This window comes from Limulus polyphemus, unplaced genomic scaffold (assembly GCF_000517525.1).
Source record: "Limulus polyphemus unplaced genomic scaffold, Limulus_polyphemus-2.1.2 Scaffold974, whole genome shotgun sequence".
NCBI classification, from domain to species: Eukaryota; Metazoa; Arthropoda; class Merostomata; order Xiphosura; family Limulidae; genus Limulus; species Limulus polyphemus.
Window position 1 is genome coordinate 175,581 of NW_013666584.1, and position 15,014 is coordinate 190,594.

At 34.9% G+C, this 15,014-nt stretch overlaps 1 protein-coding gene across 1 annotated transcript in view; it reads right to left on the bottom strand.

Annotated features, from left to right (window-relative positions):
* Nucleotides 1-6,997, bottom strand: part of LOC106461503 (D(1)-like dopamine receptor) — a 30,448-nt gene extending 23,451 nt beyond the window's left edge. Inside the window, exon 1 of the mRNA XM_013921325.2 lies at nt 6,768-6,997. The gene's annotated coding sequence lies outside the window, so the exon portion shown is untranslated. The remainder of the gene's footprint in view (nt 1-6,767) is intronic.
* Between the last annotated feature and the right edge of the window lie 8,017 nt (nt 6,998-15,014).

Here is a 15,014-nt window from a genome sequence, read left to right on the forward strand (position 1 = left end):
ATCAGAAATTCATTTGGTGTGACTACGATCGCCAACACTTGGTTACTGGTTGTCTAACTATCAGAAATTCATTTGGTGTGACTACGATCGCCAACACTTGGTTACTGGTTGTCTGACTATCAGAAATTTATCTGGTGTGACTACGAACGCCAACACTTGGTTAATGGTTGTCTAACTATCAGAAATTCATTTGGTGTGACTACGATCGCCAACACTTGGTTACTGGTTGTCTGACTATCAGAAATTTATCTGGTGTGACTACGAACGCCAACACTTGGTTAATGGTTGTCTAACTATCAGAAATTTATCTGGTGTGACTACGATCGCCAACACTTAGTTAATGACTGTCAAACTACAAGAAATTCATTTGGTGTGACTACGATCGCCAACACTTGGTTACTGGTTGTCTGACTATCAGAAATTTATCTGGTGTGACTACGAACGCCAACACTTGGTTACTGGTTGTCTAACTATCAGAAATTTATCTGGTGTGACTACGAACGCCAACACTTGGTTAATGGTTGTCTAACTATCAGAAATTTATCTGGTGTGACTACGAGTGAAATGTGATATCCAAACAAAGTGTTATATTTTAATACGTTTGCGAGGTAGGGTGTTTTGAAGCACAATGAAAACTTTGTTATGTTCGTAATCCCGTTATTTTGGGGATGTATTAGAAAACTTGTTTCTAAATGTAAAATTATCTTTACTCGTTGGATATGATTCAGTCTTGTTCGTTTAATATACGGTTATGCAAACGTCTCACACCATCCTTACAGCTGTTTGCAATCATGTTTAAAGATAACTCTCTATAACGTAGTGAACAGATGTGTGGATGTTTAAAGATAACTATCTGTAACGTAGTGAACAGATGTGTGGATGTTTAAAGATAACTCTCTATAACGTAGTGAACAGATGTGTGGATGTTTAAAGATAACTCTCTATAACGTAGTGAACAGATGTGTGGATGTATAACACCTAAACAGCATCCTACTCCCCGCAGGACTGGTACTTCCACTGTGTCAAATTCGCGGATTACTCGTCTAGGATAACCCCCACCAGAAATATTGCTAACAAGTTAAACACACTCAACCAGTTCTGCAGAAGATAAATGAAAAAAAAAAAAACATTTTGCAGTTCTAAAGAGCACGAGCCACACATGCACGAGTCACTACCCCATAGATCCGTGAGAGAAAAGCAAACATCAGAAAACTGTATACAAAAAGTGCCTCGAATGTTAGATAGAGATGGGAGTTTGTTACAATACTGGAAAAAGCCTGAGTCTATTTGAACTGTTGCGACAAGAAACGGGAAACTTACTACCGGGATCATAAGGGCTTTTTGACATAGTACATAAAACGTAAAAAAAAGTTGTTGACCTTTTTCCAGATTTGGGGGGAGGGGAGTGGAAAGGTTTTATAGTTTTAACTGCACAAAATATACAGTAAAACAAACGTGAGTTTTAAGCAATATATATTGACGCCAGTTATGTGAAGTAAAATTAGGCATTGTAAGGCCCACGCGCAAAGAAAAACGTAGGAGTACATCAGAATATTGCGTCAAGTCTTAAGTCTAAGTCTTTAGACCAGCGCTTGCACGAAACATGGAATATGAAACCAGTGTTCACGCTGTCAGCCTCTTACCCAACATAACGGTGAAGTCGCCAGACTGCTCGCTCAAAGACTTCTGTGCATTTGGTTAGATAACCAACGTCTATGAGCGGTGGAGGGTCTATAGAAAGTTTATCCAAAATGTATAGTCTAACACTGGTTTCGCTGTCCTTCACAGAAGCTTCTTACAACATAAACTGAATGATGGAGGAAGTAAAAGTTCAAAATGAAACACGGGGTCTGAAACATCGTTCTTATAAAGTGCGTGGATCTTTCGTATATATTTTAATTCTAAAATGGTATAGCGTAAAAAGCACGATTTTATGGCTTTCTGCCTGTTTCAACTGGAGCAAGAAATACATAAGTTAAAGCCAGTGAACATATCACTATCTTTATATCACTGAAGGCTGCAGAAAACTATCTGGTTTGATGTTAACTAACAACCTTGTTATAAGCTTAACTAAGAATCACATACAACAACCAGGCTCTAAGCTTAACTGAGAACCATAGAAAAGAACCAGGTTCTACTTTTATCTGACAACTACAGACAACAAACAGAATCTAAACTTAAATCAAAACCACAAACAGCAACCAGGTTCTAAGCTTGCCTGGGAATCATAGACAACATCTAGGTTATAAGTTTAGTTAAGAACCACAGACAACAACCAAGTTCTAAACTTAACTGAGACCTACAGGTAACAAATATGTTCTAAGTTCAACTTAGAATTACAGACAACAAACGGATTCTAAGTTTAACTGAGAAACACGGACAACAACTAGTTCTAACTTTAACTGATAAACAAAGTCAACAACTAGGATCTAAGATAAATTGACAACTACAGACAAGAACCCAGTTCAAAACTTAGCTGAGAACTGTATACAACAACGAGATTAACTTAACAGGCTCTGAGTTTGACTGGCAACTACAAACAAGAACCAGGTTCAAAGCTTAGCTGAAGACTTCAAACAACAACCAGGTTCAAATCTTAGCTGAAGACTTCAAACAACAACCAGGTTGGCTTAACTGAGCACTACAGACAACAACAACCAGGCTCTGAGCTTGACTCACCACTACTGAACAAGAACGAAGTACAAAGCTAAGATGAGAACTACAGACAACGATTAGTTTTAAGCCTAACTGGGAGTCATAAACAAATACTTGTTCAACAAACAACAATTAGGTTTTAATAAGCTTAGGTAAGGACAGCAGAGGACAACCAGGCTCTAAGCTAAATTGACAACTACAGACAAGAACCAAGTTCAAAGTTTAGCTGAGGAGTGCCCAAAACAACTAGGTTTTAAACGTAACTGAGAATTACAGTTCTGTTCTAATTCTAATTAAGTGGGCATTACAGAAAATATTCGATTTTCATGTTTACTAAATGAAAACTATTGACTGCTATTGTACTAATTATGCCCGAACTGCAGAGTCATGACTATCCTGAACAAAGTGTAATAGGCATACGTTGTATTTCAATCCATCTATTCTATTCTAGAAGTAGTGTAATATTTTTTTTTTCCATAAGTACAACTCACTTACAACGCAACTGAAACAACGCTCCATGGTATCTTGACCTTCTGTAACACAATAGGATCACACACACAAATATAAATTTAGACACATATCTATAGGATTGCATGTGTGTGTATGAATATATACCAAAATGAACTTAACCAAAACTAAACGACAAAACTGAATGACCTTAAACACTTCGTCACTAGAAGTCAAGTATTAAGGTGGTTTAAAATCACTTTATTTTTCTATTGAACTACAACAATTACTCCTACAGCACATCCACGCTTTAAACCGAGAGTTAAATTATTCAGGCCTTCTACAGTAATATCTGGTATTCTTGTTTCTATGGTGATGGACTACCTGCTATGTCGTCTTTATAAGACAAATAAGAAAAGGAAAGACTGTGAAATTTAAATTAGGAAACACGTTGACACCAACACACTAAGTCCTTTTCGTTTCGACAGTGAAATGTTGAAGGCCAGAAAGAAAAATCCAAGATGATTATATAAATTGTAATAAGTACATGAGATGCTCGGGTAAACGAAGAGAATTACGTGACGGCTAAACAGGCTTGGTACAATTTTATTTCAGTACATTTAAATGTTTGCAATTAATTAAAGAGACGATTTACTTCATTTGGCTGATACCACCATTTGTTAACTAGTCAAGACAAACGTTCTCTCTAATTTTTTAAATCCATGTGCGGAATGAATTTTTTTCATGTGCACCAGTATCAAGGCAATGCGCGGATGTGCGCTACCAGTTGTCTTTAGGGAGGGGGTGGTATTTTTAGACCATCGACCCTATTGGATCATTAGGCCGCTTTACAATGCTATCAGTTGGTTATTTTGGTTTTAGGCCTATCGACTGCCAAGGTCATTAAGGCCGTCAACATGTTGAGACTCCTCACCATTATTGAACATGTGCGCGGCTGGAATAATGAAGTGCGCGGCACTTGATTGGTTGTTGTGCCGTCGCACAGCTTAGAGAGAACGCTGGTCAAGGCAAATCCAAAACATAACAGTTCATTAAGAAGTTCATTAAGAGTCTTGATTAGGGTCGCCTCTTGGTTTTCTACTATGCCAAACGTGTGTGCGCGCGCGTATATATATGTTGGTATAGAAAACGTTAGCGAAAATTTTGAAAAATACTTTTCAGCAAACGAACGCCAATAGGGTTGAGACTGTGAGTAGCCTGATCAACGAGAAGCGCAGTGTATTTTTTTTATTATTCCTTGAGCTTCATCGTAGTTCTTTGATAAGATGGTGGTATGGTGGTACAAATCCAATTGTTTTAAGCTATTTTAAAATCACTGGTTCTCCGCAGGAGACATACCCTCGAAATGACCAAAAAGGTGGAAAACACCTTGGCGCTAGGCCAGGATTATATGCTCAAAGTGATAATTTCTACCTTTGGCCACAAGAGATGTCCACATTGAGATGCTACGATTGGCCGCTCTATATCGAGGTGGAAACACAAATAAGTCTACTGAACATGTCGTAAAAACATTATTAGCGTCAATAAATATAGGTTTAGTAAGTCAAAATCAGGAGTAAATAACTTACAAGTGGGTTGTAATGGTGAGTTATGGTCTGACACCCCGTAGGTTTTAGTCAATAATGCAGAATTTGATTATAGGAAGTTAGTAACTCTTGAGAAAGTTGCCTCTGAACCTGACAGAATATGGTTCGAATTTCACTTGATTTCAGTTCTCATTTCTTGCCTTGATTCTGAAGTTGATAAAAAAAAAAAACACCCAAACCGGCTAGTTCACTTAAGTCTAGTACAATTCTTTTTTATTATTATTATCTAATCTAGTGGCTTACCCTGAAGTTGTATATAAGTTTGAATGTATAATAATTGATATGGCGAGGATTAGAATTTTACCAAAACTGTTTCAAGAAGTACATGTATAGAAAATTAATTGCGTTTTACTGAAGAAAAACGCTTATGTAGATTAACAATACCTTTCTATACATTTAATTAATTAGATATTGCATATTTGATTATATTTTTTACATTAATATTGATTAGCGCTCATCCAGGCTTCGACATCAACTATGATAAACACGTACAGTACAGGCATACAGGTATGCAAAAATTGAGATATTGCTACGTGTGCCATTTTATGCCCCATTAGACATTGTTTGTCAGGCAACGCCTAGATGTCGCTTTTTTATTACTCTCTAAGTTATCTAAGAGATTTGAATCGGAGAATCACAACAGACTATTAACAGTTATACGAACAGTGCTAACGTAGTGAATAGATGTGTGGATTCCGTAAGTTACTAAATCAACAACAAGTCGCCAGCAATATAAACGTATTGTAAGGAAAAGTACTCATTTCATAAGTTACTAAATCAACAACAGGTCTCCAGCAATATAAACGTATTGTAAGGAAAAGTACTCATTTCATAAGTTGCTAAATCAACAACATGTCTCCAGCAATATAAACATATTGTAAGGAAAAGTACTCATTTCATAAGTTACTAAATCAACAACATGTCGCCAGCAATATAAACGTATTGTAAGGAAAAGTACTCATTTCATAAGTTGCTAAGTCAACAACATGTCGCCGCAAATGTGAGCCATGGCGCCACCGACCACATGTCTATCACCTATATAGTTGGTTAACTCCGAACTTCTAGCCACTCGACAGTGCAATGCCGCCTAGGCTGACTTATGGCTGGAGGATTATGTCATATCCCTGTCTGAAAAAGAATGTTCTTATAACAAAGTGGCACAAAGTACAGGAATGCAAATTTTAAAGATAACTATCTGTAACGTAGTGAATAGATGTGTGGATGTTTAAAGATAACTCTCTATAACGTAGTGAACATATGTGTGGATGTTTAAAGATAACTCTCTATAACGTAGTGAATAGATGTGTGGATGTTTAAAGATAACTATCTAATTGTACAACATACAACAACTTACGAGTCTGAATGTGCTAAATTGATACATAATAATCAACTAGCTTGATACAACTAACTTCATTATACAACAACTTATCAGTCTGAATCTGCTAAAACTAATACATAATAGTTAATCAGTTTGATACTACTAAATCCATTATACAACAACTTATCACTCTGAATCTGCTAAATTTAGTATATAATAGTTAATCAGTTTGATACTACTAAATCCATTATACAACAACTTATCAGTCTGAAGCTGCTAAATCTGATATATAATAGTTAATCAGTTTGATACTACTAAATCCATTATATAACAACTTATCAGTCTGAAGCTGCTAAATCTAATATATAAAAGTTAATCAGTTTGATACTACTAAATCCATTATATAACAATTTGTCAGTCTGAATTTGCTAAAACTAATACATATTAGCTAGTCAGGTTGATACTAAATATATTATACAACAACTTATCGGTCTGAATCAGTTAGATCTGTTACTAAATTCATTATACAACAGCTTACCAGTCTGAATCTGATACATAATTGTTAATCAGCTTGATATTACTGTTATATAACAGTTTATCGGTCTGAGTGTTATAACACTTGTCTCCCAATGAAGCAGTGTGATACTATTCAGTTTATTATCTAACAGTTTACTAGCTATTCAATGCATACCACATAAGTAAGCTTCAACTGTTAAACAGTCGTAATGTTCCAAACTTACTTGAAAGGTGGTTACGTATGGCAGATAACTTTTCTTAGCCTTTAGTTAAAGCTAAAGAAAGTTTCCTTGCAGCAAGGATCCTCGTGTTCAACTTCTTTATCCAGGGCAAGTTTAGAGTTAAATTAAGAAATATTGCTATACTATCTAGTCTAATAACATTTTAGGAGCTCAGTCAGTAAAGAAAGCAGCCAGCAATCGGAAGCTTCCTCCAGTACGTCCAGTCTCGCGTCCTTTCGTTTACCCACTGCTTCTCGAGGCGCGTGTCCGCAAACATGACGCATTTTCTATACGCCCTGTAATCACGAGACCCAGGGAGGAAGAAATGATTCGCGCTCGGGCCTGTCAACTGCAGACAGATACCCTATTGAAAAACCCTCGAGTAGTATATAAAAATGCGCCTCTGGGGCGTTTATTAAAAACTTGAAACTCATTTACTTCAGAGATCTACGTAAAACTCGCGTAGTGTGATTAGAGAGAAAACACAACTCATAGAAGACCTAAACGTTATTGACTTTCAATAACTGTGTTACTTAAGCAAAAAATTAAAATCTATATATATCAAAAACAGGCCAATGTTCTAAGTTTTTGATCCAGTTCATTTATAAATATACCTAATTTTTTTTTTTTATAAAAGCATTATAAACAGCGTGAAAATTTAAACTTAGCTAGCATAACGTTACTATGTTAGGTGAAGCTTATGTAAAATATTTTTTCGATATAAAAGATATATATATATATAACGGTAATATAAAATTAGAATATATTAAAAAAATTACCGCTACAATACATTTCAAGCTTTTGAATGCTTCAGGTTAAATATATCACATTTATTTGCCTTCATGTTGATAAAAAAATATGAGCTGGAGTGGCCTAGTGGCTAATATGTCAAACTGCGGAAAAGAAGGTTCGAGCCTGTGTTGTGCCGCTGAACAAACTCCGCATTTTCAGCTAAAGGAGCGCCATAAGAGTGATGTTCAATCCCGCAATTCGGTCAAGAATGTTTGTTTAGGTGGTGGCTGCAGACTGGTTGCCTTCTTTTTGGTCAGCTGTTCTAACTTAGGGACGGCTATGCTTGAACCTTGGGGTCTCTTACTTGACAGATAGCCAAGTTGAAAATATAAAATTCCAATGCCGACCGATAGGAGAATGTTTCTGAGTAACTCTAACCTTCTTAGTTGTAAAAATGACGATTTAAGTAAGTATTTAATTCTTGATTTAATCTAAGTAAGAGCACGCTTCCCAATAAAGGTACCCTCGTGGTAGATTGTAAGCAATATAAGCGTATTGTAAGGAAAAGTACTCATTTCATAAGTTACTAAATCAACAACATGTCGCCAGCAATATAAACGTATTGTAAGGAAAAGTACTCATTTCATAAGTTACTAAATCAACAACATGTCTCCAGCAATATAAACGTATTGTAAGGAAAAGTACTCAATTGCACATCGATTTATTAATCTGAGTCTGTTAAATATATCATACTATTGCAACAGTTTACTTGTCCGAGTCTGCTAAAGCTGATACATAATATATCCACCTGTTTTGTGTAATACACAATAATCAATCAGCTTGATGCCACTAAATATATTGCACATCGATTTATTAATCTGAGTCTGTTAAATATATCATACTATTGCAACAGTTTACTTGTCCGAGTCTGCTAAAGCTGATACATAATATATCCACCTGTTTTGTGTAATACACAATAATCAATCAGCTTGATGCCACTAAATATGTTGCAGTACGTTCCGGACTATGGCCTTCGTCAAGTTTTCCATTTATACATTTCAATAGTTGCCACAGATGGCGTTTTTAGCTTGTTACAGAAACGTTAGAAGTGTGCGACGGTACGTACTTTCTGTAAGAAATATATAAAACCTGATTTTCTATATGAGAAATATCTTTGAATTATTCATAACGTTTTACTGGTCAATATCAAAATTATTTCGCTGTTGTTCATTTACTAGAAAACGTGTTCGTCGAAATAGACATTTGATTCTGGCGTTATAAGCAATGAATGCGTCTTCAACTCATGATTATCTTAATATAAACTTCGTTTGCTCTGGTGTTATAAACATTGGACACATCTTCAACTCATGATTATCTAAGTATACATTTCGCTTGTTCTGGCGTTATAATCAATGAACAAATCTTCAACTCATGATTATCTAAGTATAAATTTCGCTTGTTCTGGCGTTATAAACAATGAACACATCTTCAACTCATGATTATTTAAGTATACATTTCGTTTGTTCTGGCGTTATAAAAAATGAACAAATCTTCAACTCATGATTATCTAAGTATAAATTTCGCTTGTTCTGGCGTTATAAACAATGAACAAATCTTCAACTCATGATTATCTAAGTATAAATTTCGCTTGTTCTGGCGTTATAATCAATGAACACATCTTCAACTCATGATTATGTAAGTACAAATTTTGTTTGTTCTGGCGTTATAAACACATCTTCAACTCACGATGAGCTCAGTATAGATCACGATCAAAGTTACTAATAAAAATTGTAGGGTGTGAACGCCTTTTACAAGCCTTTTACAGGAAGAAATTATGCTTCCAAGTAATTGCTTAAAAACGCGTCTTAGGATACTAATGACAGTTTGGAGCTTTAACTAATTAAAAAAGCGCCTTACTATATGAGTTCCTAGAAGTTACCTGCTTAGTTCATTCGGGAAAATGTTGCTTGGCTTGTCGAAGTCAATCCCAAGAAATGCAAGAAAATTGTCTACCATACCAGTAAGAAATACTCTCTCAATCAGTTGTTAGAGATTGTAGCAATCTTGAAAGATAGACTAGGCCTGTTGATAATCCTTTTCAGACTAGAAACTGGTGAAATCAAATAACGAACAATCCTAAATATTATACTCTTGAAACGAAAATGGTATAGAATCAAATAGCACGAACACTATATCTTGAAGTACCGCGTGCTCATATTTCTACACCACTATCTTTCGTCAGAATGCAGTTTGTTTTAGGATACTTAACACTACAGTCAATCTTTTGTTGTGAGTTAATATGAAATTCACGCCCACTCTGCTATCGGCTAACTTGCTTATACACTGAAGAGTTGATACATAGGGTTGTACTCGCGTTATACTCCTAGTGACAAACGAAACCGAACACACTCAATCAACACTGTGGTGCTCCTAAGAAGTCTGACATCCGAAGAACTTACCATGATTAGATTCGTGACTTTCCTAACACAGTCAGCAACGTTTAGATAACTAAATTCCAGATAATAATGGTCATCCTGAATTACTATTAATTTCATCAAATTTCGCAAAGGCTTTCCTGGTCGTATAACTTTGTTTAATTTTCAAGAGTTTTTACATTAACATTATTTGAAACTTTATGGATTTTGTTTTTGCTAAATCGATAAACACTTTTGTTTAAACGCAAAATTTTCTATGTACTATTCTTATATAACTTGGTTACCTAATATTATTATTCTTTTTTTTTACACTCCGTTATTTTTCCTTGTCCAATTTTCTATCTTTCCAGCATTATACAGCTTAAATGAGACTGCACATTCTTAAAAAGCTTAACATAAAAAATTTGCTTCAAGCGTAAACTTGTAGTTTCTGAACAATTTCATAAGAGAATTTTGTAAAGTTTTCGATCCTCGAGCTTAGAGGGGATACACCTCATTACTTATCCACTCCCCAGGTTTCATTACAGCTTCCAACCATAGCTCCTGATGTTATTCTTGTAGTAAATTTATCCTCAGTGCCTTACCTTTCCTTTACACATTTTTTGATATAACAGAAAACTCTCTCTCCTAAAAAAACATATTTTATTAACAAGAAGATGAAAGCGATGAGTAAAAAGAAAGAGAAATTATAAAAAACCGAAAACATGATAACGTAATGAAGAAAGTAAAAACACTTGATTGAAAAAAACCACGGAATTTCCGAAGTTTCTCGAACTATCTCGCCACGTTATATTAACACTAGTTGTGAATTTCACCGTTTAAAACCTTTTCATTTTCCTCTTTAAAATAATCACTGCGATACCACATAATAGCTTAACAAAACTGCGAAGGACTTTTTAATAACAGACTAATATTCAGAGTTTTGTTCAATACAATCATGCTTGTTTAATATTCATTTACTTGCTGCTACTGAACTTGGATGAAAATATACTGATTATAAAACATCCAACTCGTAAATGTTTGTTTGCTGTTAAACACAAAGGTACTCAATGAGCTATCTCTGTTGTGTCCACCGCGGGTGTCGAAACTCGATTTTTAGCGTTATAAGCCTTCAGACTTGCCGCTGAGCCACCGAGGGGAGGGTGTTAAGGAGGAAAGATAAAACGACGAAATAGCTTTGAATTACAAATTGAGTTTTAACTGAATGAAAAATGTTCACGCCTTTGCTTAAACGGTAAACATTCCATAAACAATTAGAGTTTAGTTCAAAAGCCTGTGTGTATACACAAAAGCGAAATTAAAAATGCAAGGCTCTCCTCTTGTATTACGATAAATAGTGATATCATAATAACACGGGCAGGTGGGAAATGATAAACATTCACAAATAAAAACGAATGTATAGGTAGACTCATGCAATTTTATTGCCTTTCAGACAAGTTTTAGTTTACGTTGAAAGTGTAGAACAATAACGATGCTTTTGTTTATCTGTTTCTGTATTTTTTGTGGAGGGCAGTTTAAGATCTGTTTGTTATTGATGAGGAAGTAAGTACTTTTTGTACTGTTTTCTTTGTTTGTTTCGTAATTTTCGCGCAAAGCTACACAAGGGTTTTTGAATGGTCATACCACAGATTAAGCGACTAGTCAGTAGCATCCACTGCTAACTCTTGTGCTGCTCTTATCAGATCGAGTAGTGGGACTTGACCGTCACTCTTATAGCGCACCCACAGCCTCAAAGTGCTGAGCAAGTTTTGGGGGCAACAGGACGCGAATCATGATCCCTTGGATTCACAGTGGACCCAATTATAAAAAAGTAATTTAGAAATAATCAAATAATAATGAACTATTATTTGGGGCACAAAAAACACTAACAGTCAAAATCCTTTTTGCTTTATTAATCAAGGAATGAACATTGAATATTACAACTTGTTTCTGTTTTACCACCTAAACTAAGTGTAACAATTCAACACAATTTAAACTACTGAGAACAACAAACATGTACGTGCCGATGTTTACAAAAGATTTGAGGCCCATGAAGACCCCAGAAGACTAACGCAGGGTTAAAAACTGACGTCAGAGAAGAAGTTGACTGCAAACATATTGGACAAAATACTCCTTTGATAACCAATCTCGTTTCCACGTGAACTACGAGTGAAAACACGGTTATCTTACCCTGTAAATGTTCTCTATTTTTGGATATAGTTCCAGTAGCTATCAAATATAGTTGATAATCTGTCTGGACGAAATATATTGAAGTAACCTGAAATATGACTTTTTAAGTCCATATTAACTTATTATTGGGCATTTCGAGATAATGATTTATTTTGGTCTTTGTTTTGTTTTGAATTTCGCGTTAGCCGTCCCTAATTTAGCAGTGTAAGACTAGAGGGATGGGAGCTAGTCATCACCACCCACCGCCAACTCTTGGGCTACTCTTTTACCAACGAATAGTGAGATTGAGCGTCACATTACAACGTACCCACGGCTGAAAGGGCGAGCATATTTTGGTGTGACGGGGATTCGAACCTGCGACCGTCAGATTGCGAGTCGAGTGCCCTAAACACCTGGCCATGCCGGGCCTTCGAGATAATGAAGTTCTGCTTTTATCTATTGGCGAATTGTTAATAGGTTGACCAACGACATCAAATGACTACTAAAAGCCTCAGGGACATCATCACGGTTTAAAAACTACCGAATTTCAACTAGAAGTATGAGATTAACAAAACACACAAGTATGATAAGAAAGATTATTCCATGTAAAAACAAAATACAAAACTTTACCACACACTATTTAACTCAAACGTACATATCACCTTTTGGTAGTGTCTCTGCGATTGATAACATATTGTATCAGTAACAAGTACTTCAAGTTTCAACGCTATATCTTGTGGAAACATGAAAGGCTATCAGAAATGTTAACATTGACGAAAAAAAAAAACACGGTCTCAAGCATAATAAAGTCTGTGCAAGTATCGTTTATTCAATATCTCAGGATAAAAACATGAGAGAGGAGAAGAGTGAAGACATTAAAATGTATATCACTATTTATTTATATCACTGTAGAGTTATATCAATTTTTCGTTGCTTTCAAATAAACACATCAATAATATCATGAGCTCGCAAGTCAAACCTTTGTCCTCGAGTTCCCGAGTTTAAGATAAACACGGATAGTTTGTATACTTCCGAGAAAAAAATTTATTGTTGTTTTCTTGTTTTTTCTCTAGATCAAAGCTACTCAATGAGCTATCTGCGCTTTGTCCACCACAGGGAATTGAATCCCAGATTTTAGCATTGTAAGTCCATAAACTTACTACTAAACCCCCTGGAGGACTTCCGAGGAAAGAAAAGTCCCATTATTGTCATTCGTTTATCTAAAAGTCACTTCAAAAAAATATGAAGAACTTCGTATAAAAATATATACTAATTGTTTTAAAAAAAATATTTAAATTATTAAAAGCATCTTTTTGTGAATCTGTTACGATAGGTTTGAATACTTTAAAACATAAAATCAATACAAGTAACGAAACAACTTCAAAAAGGAAGTAAACGTAGATATGGCTAATATCAGTCTTTCAAAAACAATGCAAACAGGATAGTAGGGATGGCATTTGCATCATCCATAGAAAATAGCACAGGCACATAGTGTAGTAGAATGTTAAAAGGCAAATATAGGATAAATTAGAATAAACTGTGATTGAATAGTTATATATATATATCGCTATATAACCCTTTGTTCTCCTGAAGAAGAATAGTCAACTATTCGAAAGCGCTCGAGTTTTGGGTCTTATTTTAAGTCTATATTGCTATATGTTAATTCTTGCCTGTGCTATTATGTAAGGATGATGCAAATGACATCCCTACTATTTTATTTGCATTGTTTTTGAACGATTGATATTAACCGTATCTACGTTTACTTCTTTTTTATGTTTTTTCTTCACTTGTTTGCCTGTTGTTGTTGTTTTTTACTGCAGTGTTTCAATAGTCATAGAAAAGTTGTATTTATAACCAAGTTCTAAATACAATGAGGTTATAACTGTAATATTTATTGTTTATCTATTATTGGCTGGTAATTCCCGTTTCACCCTGTGTTTAAGCTTTTAAAAAACACCAACTTTCTATAAGAAAGCCCACTTCAAAGGGTAATGATAACATCGTTTACACTAGAATTATGATTTTTTTATTACTACTAGTTATTAATAATACTTATAAAAGCGGATACTCCGTTTGAAACTATATCACCTCTGTGAAAATGGTTAACACCATTGTTTTAGTTTTGAATTATCACGTAATAAAGAAGAACAAAAAATTCAAACTTTTTGTTATGATATTTACAGACATTACCAGAACTTGTGACTCAGTCATTACATAGATATTGTTATAAAACTGTATAGTATTGTAAAGTTCTGATGACCTATTGAGGAGATATTTTAAATACTATTTCGATGAACAATCCAAGCCATCCCTACATAGGTAGTGCTACCGCCTGCCTGATAAACGTATTCTATACATCAGCTAAACAGTCTGTTACATTTAAGCTTAATACATATGTTACGTTAGCAACGAATTTGAGAAAAAATAAATTTAGTTCGCCAAACAGAGGTCCTTAAGTCTAATATACAGCAGATATCAAACAGGATACTGCCAGAATTAGCATCCAACATCCCAAGAACCTGAAACTGTGTAATCTGATGAAAACGTTAAAAGCCGACGAAATATTGGAAAACCAATAGGCCTAAAACTGCTACGAAACATGTTATCTGCGGTTAACTTGATTTATTTATTTATAATATGTAATCCAATATCAACAGCTTATCACTTTGATGCTGCTGAATTTTCACAGTTCTGATTTAGCATTCGCTAAAAATCTATATAATTTATTCATAAAGTAGTTATTTTACCAACGTTGAACATTATACTTCTCGTATATAGACTACAAACATTTGTAGAGAGACAAAGCACGTATAAAACGTATATCATCTTTTGCGTGTGATATAACAGAATTGTTATAGATGACTGCTAACAACGCACGTCAAAATATAAATTTTGTTTATTATCATTTTGTTTTAGTCTTCATGGGATCCTTTTT